Raw genomic sequence first — 14,706 nt, 5'->3', positions numbered from 1 at the left:
CAGGCACATGAACATGCACCTACACACACACACACACACACACACACACACACACACACACACACACACACACACACACACACACACACACACACACACAAAGCATGCTGCCACTTTTCAGTCCTTACTGGATAGTTAATGTGCCTTTGAACACATAAAAATGTGTGTGATTAGCTGTCATTGCTCATTCCTGCAGCCCTTATCCTGTTGCAGTTGCTCAAGCTAAGAGGATGAGTGCCTCTTCCCTGATAGCTTAACATCAGCCCTCCCATCACATTTTCACCTCCCTGCAGATGCATAAACACACATTAATGCCCACTTCTCTGCTTCTCCCGGTGACATCGTCTTAGACAAATGCTACTTGTTTAACTCCCTCACCAACGTTGCTATGTTGCTCTGCATGGCAGCATCAAACAGGATTTGCGCTCAGAAATGGCCTCTCGTTTTGCACTCAGGAGGCGTTCAGCCCCTCAAGTGAGGTGACCTGTGAAACAAAATGCATGAAGCTTTCGAAAACAGAAAGATAAGAGACAGGGGGAGGTGAGGGATAAATAAGCAAAGCAAAGCAGGCTGTCAACTCTTAACATATACCATTCTGTTACTACCACAAATCTCAAACTGGGATAATCTCCCTCTTCTACTTTTGGCTGCTCTCTTTAGGGGTCACCACAGCAGATCATCTGCCTCCCTCTCACTCTACCCCTAGCATCCACCTCTGTCACACCAACCCTCTGCATATCTCCTTCACTACATTCCCTACTACATGAATCTTATCTGTGGTCTTCCTATTTTCCTCCAGCCTGGCAGCTCCATATTCAACATCCTTTGCCCAATATATCCCCTATCCCTCCTCTGCACATGTCTAAAGCATGTCAACTTTGCCTTTTTACCTTTTTCCCCACACTGCTCAACCATAGCTGTCCCTCTGATGCACTCATTTCTAATCTTGTCCATCCTGGTCACTCCGAATGAAAAACGTAACATCTTCAACTCTGCCACCTCCTGCTCGACCACCTGTCTTTTTATGAGTGCCACCATCTACAAACCATACATCATGGCAGGTTTCGCTACCATCTGGTGAACCTTCCGTTTCACTCTTGCTTCTTTCTTTCTGTCATACAGCACCCCTGACACTGTCTGCACTCTTTTCTTCACCTCTGCTGTGCACTGTTCATTGCATTGGATGGTTGACCCCATATATTTAACTCATCTGCCTTCACTACCTCTGCTCCTTGTATCTTCACTGCACGTCTCTTTCTCATTCACATATGCATTCTGTTTTGCTTCTGCTGACTTTCATTCCTCTTCTCTCCAGAGCATATCTCCACCGCTTCAGGCTTTCTTTCACCTACTCCCTACACTCACTAAAGATCACAGTGTCATTGGCAAACAGCCAAGTCCACAGTGACTTCTGACTGACCTCAGCTGTCAGCCTGTCCATCACCATTCCAAAAAAGAAGGGGCTCAGAGCTGATCCCTGATGTAATCCCACCCCCAAATTGAACCCATCTGTCACTCCTACTGCACACCTCACCATATCTCTCTGTCCTCATACATGTCCTGCACCACCCTCACTTCTCTGCCACTCCTGACTTCCTCATGCATTACCACAATTCTCCTTTTGTCACCCTATCATATGCTTTCTCTAGCTCCACAAAGACAGTGCAACTCCTGACCTTCTCTATACTTCTCTATCAACACTCTCAAAGCAAACATCACATCTGTAGTTCTCTTTCTCGGCATGAAGCCATACTGTTGCTCACTAATCATCACCTCTCTTCTTAACCTAGCTTCAATAATTCTTTCCCAGAACTTCATGATATGACTCATCAGCTTTATTCCTCTGGAGTTATTGTAGCTCTGCACATCACCCTTGTTCTTGAATATTGGTATCAGTACACTTCTTCATTCCTCAGGCATCCTCTCACGCTCCAAGATTAAACAATCTGGTCAAAATGTCCACTGTCTTCTCACCTAGACGTCCCAGTACCGCCACACATATGTCATCTGGACCAACTTCCTTTCCACTTTTCAGACTCTTCATAGCTGCCCTCACTTCCTCCTTAATATTACTAATGCTATCTTTCCCCCATCTGCCCTCCTCTCTGTCTTATTTTCTTCATTCATAAGCTCCTCAAAGTACTCCTTCCATCTTCTCAAAACATTCTCTTCACTTGTTAGTACATTTCTATTGCTGTACTTGACCACCCTAACCTGCTGCACATCCTCAAACTCAGATTTATAAAGACTTTTATTTACAGTCATTCACTCATGTTTTTCCCCTATAGAAACCTTTAGTGAAGCCAAGATTTGACACTGAAAGAGCCCCTTTTTTTGTTAAGAATCATGGAAATGACTTCAGGCACTTTCACCTAATCCTGATTCCCATCATTGTTATGCTGCTTAATAAGCAATGTTTTGCTGGAAACTTTTATTACAGCTTTAAATGGCGTGATGGGAGTAGATGTGCAGGAAATTAATTCAGCTCTGAATTTTTTTTTATTTGATAGCAGCACCAATGTATTTTTGCACTGACAGAAGAAATGGCAGATGGGATTTAAAAGATAAATAAGAACAACTGCCTCAACCATAACGCGGTGCAGGATCATGACTGTGGAAGGAGTTAAGAAAAGGGAAATACACAAACAAAGAATGGAAATAGAAAAAAGCTGGGGGTATGTGTAACAGCAAAATTGAAGTGATGTGATGTGGAAAGGGAGTCAAGAGGATATGATGGAAAAGGTAGACATGTACTGTTATGATTCAGCAGGAGGTGTGTAAAGATTGACATAGTGACACATTCATGCTCACACACACACACAAGCACAAACAGAGGCTCACTTAAAGAACACATCTTTCAGAAGAGGCTATCAGATTCCATTCCCTGCTGTCGCGCTTTATGCTTTATCCCCCTCGAGGATGTGGCACTCATCTTTGATTGTCACACGCTCACGGAGGCGCCCCTCTAGCCAGCACACATTCCCAAACACACACAAATAGAGTGAAACACAGTCCCAGAAGACAATCAACCTACAATTTCTAAAGTACCTTGCCTAAAGCTTGCACCGAGCAAAAATAGGCAAATTTATTCTTTTAATTGGCTCGCCATTTTCTTGCCAAGTTCCACCTGCATAAACACCATTTGGGTAACACTGCCTACTTATGTTGCCAGTGGTGATACAGTGCTTTAAATGGAGCCAACCAAGCTTTACAATCAAAATCTCATTGACATTCTCCCTCCCCCTCTCACTCTTTCTGTCCACTTTATTTGGACAAATGTTTATCTTTGTTTCAGAGCCATTGCTCCAATTTGCACAAAGAAATTAAATAAAATCAATTGCAGATTCACTTCTTCACAAAAGCCTAAATTACACCTTGAAGGGGACTGGGGGAATTTTGAAAAAAAAAAAGGAGAAAAAAAAAGAAAAACAACAACATTGCTCTCTTCCTCCATGGTAATGAATGTAAACAAGCAAGGGTGCCGGTGCCACCTCTATCTGAAATCTGCATTTAGATGGAAATGTTGTCACAAGCATAACCCACACAAGGCTCTTTTGTTTGGTTATCTATCCTTGTTTCATATTTCTCTTTGTCAGTCTTTTTCTAAACAAGGCTCATCTGGCTGTGAGGTGATAAAAAGGGAAAGAAATCCTGAATGTCAATACAAAAATGCTGAAAAAGGGCACGAGTGCTCAGTAAAACTTCTCCACTGGAAACAGTGGATTGCAAAGTCCAAGGTGCTATGGAGGACTCTTCTAAATGTTAACAGGTGATCTTTTACTGACCTCATCTTGTGTCTTTGTCTGTACGAGTATGAGAAGGGCAAGGCGTAACAGGACACATCCCGCAACGCTTCCCGGAAGCTCCACTTCCTGCAGCTTGCAGATAGAGCTTAGATTTTCCCATTTTCTCACTGCTGGTTCACAGTGGCATCAGCGTGATCGTCACCATTGGCCCATCTGTCTTTCCATTAGAGGTGCTCTCGAATTATTAAACACAGTCGGAGAGCCTTTATGTGGCTGGCACAGAGCCGCACACAGACACAGGGTGGGCGGTAATGGCATTTTCACTGTAATAGGAGCACAATTGAGAACATCATTCCTTGTTCTCTCCCTCTCTTTCTTATTCTTTCTCCCTTTCTTTCATTCCAAGGGGCTTGCAATGGGTTTTCCAAAGATAAAGCCTGCTTTGTCTTCAATTTACCCACATCGCAGCTGCCAACCTGCCAGTCAAGAGCTCCCGGGACTGATGGAGTGTATCCTCTGCAGTCGTCGCCACTCCACTCCTGCTGCCTGCGTGCCAGCTGATTATATGTTTGTGTAAGTGGGTGTTTGTGCAGAAATGTGTGTAGGTCATAAATCATTACAGACGAGCTGTCTGACAGAGTCATGCCGCTATTTGTTGATCACTGTGTTAAGAAATGACAGCTGATACAATGCATACAACTGCACTGCAGCAGACTTGGCTTCCACCTGGAATGTGATGGAGGTGGTTGAACATACAAGGACAGTTCAATTAATTAAAGGTTTCAATTAATTTAATTGGAATAGATGAAGCATTTACAAATAATTTCTATAAGGTTATCTTGAATTTAATAATTACCTCAGATGTGCATCTGTTGACTTCCAAATAGATTTTCTATTGCACTTTTACTCAAGTTTTTATTTATTATCCAATTATACTGTACAGGACACGCTGGGGAGATTATATCTCTTGGCTGGCCTGGGAACGCTTTGGGGTCCCTCCGGATGAGCCTCCGGTGGAGGTGGCTGGAGCGAGGGAAGCCTGGGCTTCTCTGCTTAGGCTACTGCCCCCGCGACCCGGCCCCAGATAAGCGGAAGAGAATGAATGGATGGATGGATGGATGGATGGATGGATGGATGGATGGATGTATGGATTTATACTGTATGCTGATGATGAAGTGCATCCAAACTGCACTACTGTGTTTACTGTTGGGTAGTCTAATTAATAATAATCAAATCACAAATTATTTATTAACTATATACTTTGTATGTAAAATAACAAGCGACAGGTACTCCACTTTAAAGTAAAATGAGATTGACGTGGACCTCAAAACTCACTCAGCTATACAGCTGTTTTCCCAAAACCCTTGTATGAGGGAACAGTTCCATTTAAAAATCTTTCCTAAGAAATTTCCTTAACCTCCTAAAATTATCATACAAAAATATATTTATGTATATTCTACTGTGATGAAGTTTTTGCTGGTACACTATAAACACAGAGGGAAAACTAAACAAAAAAGGGTAAAACTTTTTAGAACAAATAGAAACTGTATAAGTTTTGCCTTCTGTGTGGATAAAACATTTCAAGGACAGTGGTGGTAAGTGGGGGTTAGTCTTGTTTTTGTGAGATCATATCTTTATTGTTTTGGGGTTTTCTTTGCGGGATGTGAAGAAATGCATCCTTTGAAAAAGACCTTGGATGATGCACAAAGACAAATGGAGAGAATAAGGGCCGTGGCGAGAAAAACATGAAAACGGCGGTGGCTGCTCTTAAGCACTGACATGCTATCGTTTAGGAAGAGCATAAGAAAAAAAGCTGAGGCTGATGCCGCCCCGACCAAGCCAAGAAACGATAACCATGGCAACAGAGGTGCCACAAATGCAAAAAAGGCGGGAAGGAGCTTCTGATTAGGGCAGACACACACACACACACACAAATTTTAACTGTGTGTGTTGTGGGTGGCCTCTTCAAAGAGCAAATCTGATGCTATGTACTGTATAATGTAAATTAAATGAAGAGGCTGGTTTCCTCATTTTTCCATCATGTTTGATCACTGATCTGTTTCACTGCAGTGCAGCTGCGTTACCCTTGCAGGAAGTACACAGTGTCATGTGCAGAGACACACATACTCTAAAGATACACAAGCAATCGGATGTACTAAGCCAACCAAAGGCACACCAAGTTTTATGTGTGTGTGTGTGTGTGTGTGTGTGTGTGTGTGTGTGTGTGTGTGTGTGTGTGTGTGTGTGTGTGTGTGTGTTTGTGCATTCATGTCACCTCTCTAAGCACACCAGATCTGCCAGGCAGACTTCACGCAGCGTTTGGAAATAATGTCTTCTTGCTGACATTCTCTCTCTCATGATATCTTCCCCCAAAACATCCCTTCAACTCCCACTTTTTCCAGGAGTCCTCCTCAGCTCCCTAATGTTTTTTTTTCCCTTTATTGTGCTCTCTTCTTTCTTCTCCATCCATCTGTGGAGTTTGTGGTCTTTTTAATACACCACCTTTGCTTTTCTGTCTAACCGACTTCTTTCTTTCTTATCTCCTGCTCCTCATTTCTCTCAGTCCAGCTTTTCTTTGAGGAGTTCCTAATCCTATTTCAAAGCTAGACTAAAACTAATGAAAAGTAGCCTTTGGAAACTAAAAGTAATGTGACAGACAGGAAAATGTATAAATGCACTAATTACAAATTTTGCTGCATGACTTAATGAACACCAGTCATCTGCAGACATATGTTTGTTATTTGTAAAATGTATCCTCTGCAAAAAATATTTCTTTTCCAGAAACTGAATCAGCTGCTTGACATGTCGTACTAATGAGCAGCCTCTTGCATTTTAGGTGCTTTATGTCTCTGCCAGAAATGTTTGCTAATGTTACCAGCTGTGGGAAGGAAAAAAGATTGACTGTGGAAGGAGTTAAGATTGAAGATAGAGTGACTCCATAGTCTTAGCAAAAATGAGACCGAACAGATGAGACAAATCAGGAAAACATTTCTGATATTTAGACATAGACTAAGCTAATGCTGTGTCAGTGATACAATAATATACAATGTGGATATACAATAATAGTCAGTGTTATGTTCAGTTTGATATACTGTCTGAAATGAATGCAATATTGACTTTGGCTGCCAGTCATCTATTTGTTCCCCTAAATGATACCTGGACAAATCTTTTTATGTTAATCTTAAAAGATATTTCATCTGCTTGTCACTAAACCCAGACAGTCAGTGCTCTGTTGAACAAGTCAGTCTTCTGAATGATCACACCAGTCTGCAGTGGAGAGCAGAGTTGGCAACAATAATATCAAGTGAGAAAAAATAATTGTGATGTCATAACTGTGTTCAAACAGCCAGAGTTTGGGAACTAAAGATGGATTTATTTTGCAGTGTGGGAATTTATCTAATGCACATCTGTTATAATTAAGCCCTTGATAAGCTAACAGAGTGGTGATTGAACTGGTTAGAGCTAGGTAACTTTTTTGGTATGAGATGATTTATGTATTCAATCAAGATGCAATCATGAAAGAGAAAAACCATATATGGTCTAAATTTGAACAATCACCTCTTCAAGGTGGCCTCCATGTGCATTTCTGGACTGATTTTAGTGCTGCTGCTATTTCCAAACTGCTCCCTGGGAGTCCCAGTGTGACCATTTATACATGATCAGCTGAAATTTCACCACGGAGAAACTTTCACAGAGAGAAAATATCAACTTTTGTGTCAAACTAACGCAAGAGCATTATTGCTGATGATGACAGCTGCGTCTCTAGCCAGACACAGACACAGAATTGCAGTGTCCAAGCCCCAAGACAGTGCATCAGGTCAGGAGCACGAGCAGGGCATGCCCTTCATTTTTCTGACTTTTATGAAATGTGCACAATGTACATGTGTAACTTTAAGATATTTTCAGTGACCTGTACTATGCATAGGGCTGCACAATAAACAGAATTCTCACAAAATAACTTTTCCTTAATAGAAATATGAGACATGGTCAATATAGTCAAGTAAGTCAATAAAGCTCAGACTGCACTGAACCAACCATGTGGTTGGAATAGAGTTAAAGCCACGTCACCCACAGAGTGTAGGAGGAACAGCCGGCAGGAGCATGTTTGGGATACTGCAGCCATACACACCAGTACATTAGGAGTGTGAATGCGATAAAAGGCAAAATGACAGCAGGAAATGTACCGAAAACAACATCCCAATGAACACAGCTCAAGGCTCATAAGACAAGGACATTGTTGAAAAGATGGGTCAGAGGAATTTGGGAATGTGGAGACATTTTGGACTTCCAGAGCAGCATACACTGCAAACGTGTCAAAAGCATGTTTCCACAAAGGCATTGTTTTTACCATCTGAAGCAGCGCCATCCTTCAAAGCACACACAATGCAAGACTTTAGAGTCCCAGACACATTCTCCTGTGCAATGCCTTACAACCAAAAACAAAGACAGTGATATCACGAAGGATTACTTTATTGTAAAAAACATAATGCCAGTAAGCCCAGTCAAAAATGTCAGATTTAAGTGCTCATTAAAGTAAATGACCCTTATTACTAACTCTCTGGCCATTTTGCCATCAGATGGCACTTTCTCAGCTATACACACAGTGGAGGCTGAACAGCTGCAAAGTGTGTCATACAACTTCACTACCACTTTGGATGTGTGGTCGAATCACACATATGATCCATATCTGAGCCTCACTGCTCATTTCCCTCACTGCTCACTTCCCTTCTTGTGCCTTTTTTTAAAAAAATGTCTAAATGGCAAAATGTGCCTTTTTAACATAAATGGATGTAAGTCTTATTTATGCTTTTCTCTGTTTACATAATTTTGTTGAAATTGTAGGATGTATACAAAATGTTTTTGTCTGTTTATTTGTGGAGTTGTTTCCAACAATTTGAAACAATTTGAATCTATACAAAAGATATTATACTGTATAGTTTATTGAGATTTTATTTTGTATCAGTTTATCCTCTCAAGGATATTCAAGTGTGTGTGAGAGTTTGCCCATCCAGTCTATATGTACAGTGCCTTGCGAAAGTATTCGGCCCCCTTGAACTTTTCAACCTTTTGCCACATTTCAGGCCTCAAACACTTTCAGTGCAGCAAACTCACTCCAGAAGTTCAGTGAGGATCTCTGAATGATCCAATGTTGTCCCAAATGACTGATGATGATAAATAGAATCCACCTGTGTGTAATCAAGTCTCCGTATAAATGCACCTGCTCTGTGATAGTCTCAGGGTTCTGTCCAAAGTGCAGAGAGCATCATGAAGACCAAGGAACACACCAGGCAGGTCCGAGATACTGTTGTGGAGAAGTTCAAAGCTGGATTTGGATACAAAAAGATTTCCCAAGCTTTAAACATCTCAAGGAGCACTGTGCAAGCAATCATATTGAAATGGAAGGAGTATCAGACCACTGCAAATCTACCAAGACCCGGCCGTACCTCTAAACTTTCATCTCAAACAAGGAGAAGACTGATCAGAGATGCAGCCAAGAGGCCCATGATCACTCTGGATGAACTGCAGAGATCTACAGCTGAGGTGGGAGAGTCTGTCCATAGGACAACAATCAGTTGTACACTGCACAAATCTGGCCTTTATGGAAGAGTGGCAAGAAGAAAGCCATTTCTCAAAGATATCCATAAAAAGTCTCGTTTAAGTTTGCCACAAGCCACCTGGGAGACACACCAAACATGTGGAAGAAGGTGCTCTGGTCAGATGAAACCAAAATCGTTGTTTGGCCACAATGCAAAACGATATGTTTGGCGTAAAAGCAACACAGCTCATCACCCTGAGCACACCATCCCCACTGTCAAACATGGTGGTGGCAGCATCATGGTTTGGGCCTGCTTTTCATCAGCAGGGATAGGGAAGATGGTCAAAATTGATGGGAAGATGGATGGGGCCAAATACAGGACCATTCTGGAAGAAAACCTGTTGGAGTCTGCAAGAGACCTGAGACTGGGACGGAGATTTATCTTCCAACAAGACAACGATCCAAAACATAAAGCCAAATCTACAATGGAACGGTTCACAAATAAACGTATCCAGGTGTTGGAATGGCCAAGTCAAAGTCCAGACCTGAATGCAATCGAGAATCTGTGGAAAGAGCTGAAGACTGCTGTCCACAAGCGCTCTCCATCCAACCTCACTGAGCTCGAGCTTGCCCCATTGTTCACGAACATCTTCAACTCCTCACTGGAGGCTTGCCACGTGCCTGTCTGCTTTAAAACCGCTACCATTGTTCCTGTCCCCAAGAAGCCAAGGATCACTGGACTAAATGACTACAGACCTGTGGCACTGACTTCTGTGGTCATGAAGTCATTTGAGCGTCTGGTGCTGTCCCACCTCAAGTCCCTCACAGCCCCCCTTCTGGACCCCCTGCAGTTTGCCTACAGAGCCAACAGGTCTGTGGACGACGCCATCAACCTGACTCTGCACTTCATCCTACAGCATCTGGACTCCCAGGGAACCTACGCCAGGATCCTGTTTGTGGACTTCAGCTCTGCCTTCAACACCATCATCCCTGATCTCCTCCAAGACAAGCTGTCCCAGATGAACGTGCCAGATCCCATCTGCAGGTGGATCATTGACTTCCTGATGAACAGGAAGCAGCACGTGAGGCTGGGGAAGAATGTCTCGGACTCCCGGACCATCAGCACCGGCACTCCTCAGGGCTGTGTCCTCTCTCCTCTGCTCTTCTCCCTGTATACCAACTGCTGCACCTCTGACCACCAGTCTGTCAAGCTTATTAAGTTTGCAGACGACATGACTCTCATCGGACTCATCTCAGACGGGGACGAGTCGGCCTACAGGATGGAGGTCAAACGTCTGGCGTCCTGGTGCAGCCACAATAACCTGGTACTGAACGCCCAGAAGACAGTGGAGATTATAGTGGACTTTAGGAAGCACACAGCCCCTCTACCCTCCATCATCCTGACTGACACCCCCATCACCACAGTGGACTCTTTTCGCTTCCTGGGAACTACCATCACCCAGGACCTCAAGTGGGAGCCCACCATCACCTCTGTCATCAAAAAGGCCCAGCAGAGGATGTACTTCCTGCGGCAGTTGAAGAAATTCAACTTGCCAGCAAGGACCATGGTGCAGTTCTATACTGCCATCATTGAGTCCATCCTCACCTCCTCCATCACTGTGTGGTACGCTGGAGCCACCACTAGGGACAAACAGAGACTACAGCGCGTTGTGCACTCTGCTGAGAAGGTGATTGGCTGTAACCTCCCATCTCTCCAGGACCTGTACACCTCCAGGACACTGGGGCGTGCAGGTCGGATCACAGCCGACCACTCTCACCCTGGGCACAGACTTTTTGACCCTCTCCCCTCAGGCAGGAGGCTACGGTCCATACGGACCAGAACCTCCCGCCATAAGAACAGTTTCTTCCCCTCTGCTGTTGGACTCATGAACAATTACCCTAAGACTGTTACCACCACCCTCCACAAACGCTGATGACCCCATGTCTATGCACCTGTCTGACTGCACTGATGTACATATTAGTGGAATATAGTCTACATTTTTTTATCTTTTAATTAGTCTCTGCACTGTATATTTTGTAATTTTGTAATATTGTGCTATAGTTATAGCTCTAATAACTCTGTATATTTGCAATTTGTATACTTGTATATTGTCTTATAGTTTTTATACTTATTTGTTTTTTTATGTAAGCACGAAGTACCGCAGCAATTTCCTAATGCTGTGAACCTGTTCACCCATATGGCAATAAAAACCTTCTGATTCTGAATCTGATTCTGATTCTGATTCTGTTTTGCAAGGAAGAATGGGCAAGAATTTCAGTCTCTCGATGTGCAAAACTGATAGAGACATACCCCAAGCAACTTGCAGCTGTAATTGCAGCAAAAGGTGGCGTTACAAAGTATTAATGCAAGGGGGCCGAATAATATTGCACGCCCCACTTTTCAGTTTTTTATTTGTTAAAAAAGTTTGACACATCCAATAAATTTCATTCCACTTCACGATTGTGTCCCACTTGTTGTTGATTCTTCACAAAAAATTTAAATTTTATATCTTTATGTTTGAAGCCTGAAATGTGGCAAAAGGTTGAAAAGTTCAAGGGGGCCGAATGCTTTCACAAGGCACTGTATTTGTGTCTGACTCCCAGGACAAAAGCCAGTGACCATATCATCCTAAGTGTTCAGGTATAGTCCCCTCACACCTAATGTAACCTTAAATCATCCCTCAAATCCTTTCTGAATCTGACTGCAACCTTTGTCCCCTCTTCCTCTTCCCTTGGCGACATTTTAATAACCCTCTCACTCTTGCCCTCTCTGTCTGAGCTGACTCCAACCAGGCCATGTCAGGCTTCACACCAACTTCCCTGAGGCTGCTGCCATGACTAATTTTGAACCTTCTGAGGCATACTGATATGTTTATCTTGTTTGGCACACAGCCAACATTTTAAAATTCATAAACATACATACACAAGTACATCAGCATTTGTACAGGAGTTCGGGCAAGCGCACACTATCGCCAATACACAGACAGACATGCGTGCAAAAAGCTCACACCTAATCTGTTCTCTCCCCACCATCTTTCCATTTCAGGACTGTCAAGCAAAGTGTCACAGGGTGAGCTTTTGTGCCACCCCTCCCAGTAGTCCTCTACCACTGACTATTTCCAGAGTCACTCAACTGGAAAAACACAAAATGCAAAGAGAAAAAAAGAAAGCGAGAACAGGCGATGTCGATGGCCCCAAAACTCCTCCAAAACTCCAAAACAGAAGTAGGGAGTGTCTACTCGCATGACATACACCCTCTGAATTGGCACGAGTGCGTTATCAGACTCCTCGGAGATGCTCTGCGTGTGTGTGTGTGTGTGTGTGTGTGTGTGTGGGGGCTAAAATAAGTTGGCTGCAACTACCTGGCAGATGTAACCTGAGGCTTTCACACAAACAAATACACACAGAGAAAGACAGAAGAGTTGGCTGCATTTTCATCATTTCTCTGCTGTGGAATCAGAGCCCTGAGTCACACAAAGGCCCTGGTGCCAGGACAGTAGATTTTTTTTTTCTTCCACAGAAGGCAGAAACAATACAACACAGAGAGCAGACGGTTGGGGAGGCCACTAAGAGCAGTGAGGGGGCGTGCAGTCTGTCCTACATACACACAAACACATGCAGATACACACAGATACACAGCAGGAGTGTACAAGGAGAGTGTATAGAGGGCAAAGAAGCAGCAAGGGGTATGGATGCTTGTATTCCATACTCTGTCCTTGTAATGGACAGATAACACTACCAAACAGACAGATAAGAATGCAATCAACCAGATTGGGCATACAGACTAACAAGACTCAGAGTTTCGTCTTAACTGTATGCATGATTTCTTTTCATACACCCAAATTGCAAGTTTCTGTCACAAAGTTCTTCTCTCATCCAAATCAAAGGTTCTTAAAGTCAGTAAAAAAAAAAAAGTCAAGTTTGGATAACTTGCTGTCACATAATGAGAGGATTAGGATCCTAAAGTCCAGCTTTTGAGCCCAATCAAAGAAAAGCTTAATGAGTTCTGTAAATTTGTATTAGAAATAAATATCTCGGAGATTTATCAAATATCAAAATCATTTCAGCATCTCTGAAATGGCTGAGAGGGTGAAAGTGAGCTTTGGAGATCTCAGATGTGATTTCTGGTTTACATCTTATCTTTTCAAGCTCCACTTGAATGGGCCATTGGGGTAATTACAAGCAGATGAAATGAACCTAAGTGGGCTGGTGGTGAAGGTCTGCCAAGCATTCACATTGTGAACACAGCTACAGAATTAACAGAAAATGGAAACATTGACAAAGAAAATGTCAGCATGACTGAGAAGAGTTAATGAGAAATGTAAAGAGATGTGCCTTTTTATCTCCTTAAAGATTTTTTGCAAATTATAGTCTGATTAGCTCATCTCTCTCTTGGGCAAATATGACTGTGTCTGGCTGCAAAACACAGAGTTTATGATGACCTAAGCCCAAAATGAAGGCTTCATAAGGCAGTGAATTTTATATTTATTGCATCAGCTATGCAATAAATAAGTGGAAGTGGATTATATGGCAATTTAGTTTAAAACAAAACAAACAAACAAACAAACAAACAAAAGAAAACCCCAACTAGATGGTGATGATGGAAATACTTATCTTGAAGCTTCAAACCCAGACCTCAGAAACCAATGGATGACATCACAGTACCTACATCCATCTTTTATCCATCTACTATCCATGCAAACTACTGAAGGATGTTTTCTGAAAACTTTGCATATGATTGTTATATGTAAAGATTCAATGGCATTAGAGTTATAATCATTTCAGTAATAAATTAGATGACTGGCAGGAAATTTATCAGAGTATCAGTTAATCAAAATCTCATGATTAGTTGTTTTGAGTAGATCTATTGTGTTTTGTATTGTTTATTTTGTACCTGTGGAAGAACAGCAGCACACAGTAGAATGACACTCATACAGAGGTCATTTCTAGAAACTTTAGCTGACTGGGAAGATTTCAAAGACACTGGTCTAATGGCTTTGTGCGCAGATGGTTATCAGAAAGTTCTATATTACATGCACTCTAGGCCAGGCGATGGGGACTGCCCACAGTTTAATGAGAACTCACCCCAGCCCACAGTCTGAAGCAGAAGGAGGGCCAGCAGGAGCTGCAGTCCACAAACAGGCAGTAAGCCCTGCATCCTGCTGCACCTGGAGACAGAGATGAAGAGAGAGGGAGGGAATGTGAGTACACAAAGGAAACTGTAATCAATACATTGCCCTTGTGAAGTTCTTCTAATACACAAGGCTGCTTGGATGAGTCATCATTAGTAATTCCTTTTCAGGGGATTTTTTTCCCCCCTGTTGCTCAGTGAGGGCCCTAGGATACATGTATAGTAGTTCATTCTTCAGTTTAATTTGCTGTTTCATAACGTGGGTGGGATAAAGTCTTCTGAAGCCCTTTCAG

Source organism: Archocentrus centrarchus, chromosome 4, assembly GCF_007364275.1.
Source record: "Archocentrus centrarchus isolate MPI-CPG fArcCen1 chromosome 4, fArcCen1, whole genome shotgun sequence".
NCBI lineage: Eukaryota > Metazoa > Chordata > Actinopteri > Cichliformes > Cichlidae > Archocentrus > Archocentrus centrarchus.
The sequence above is the reverse complement of the archived record's forward strand: the minus strand, read 5'-3'. Positions refer to the sequence as shown.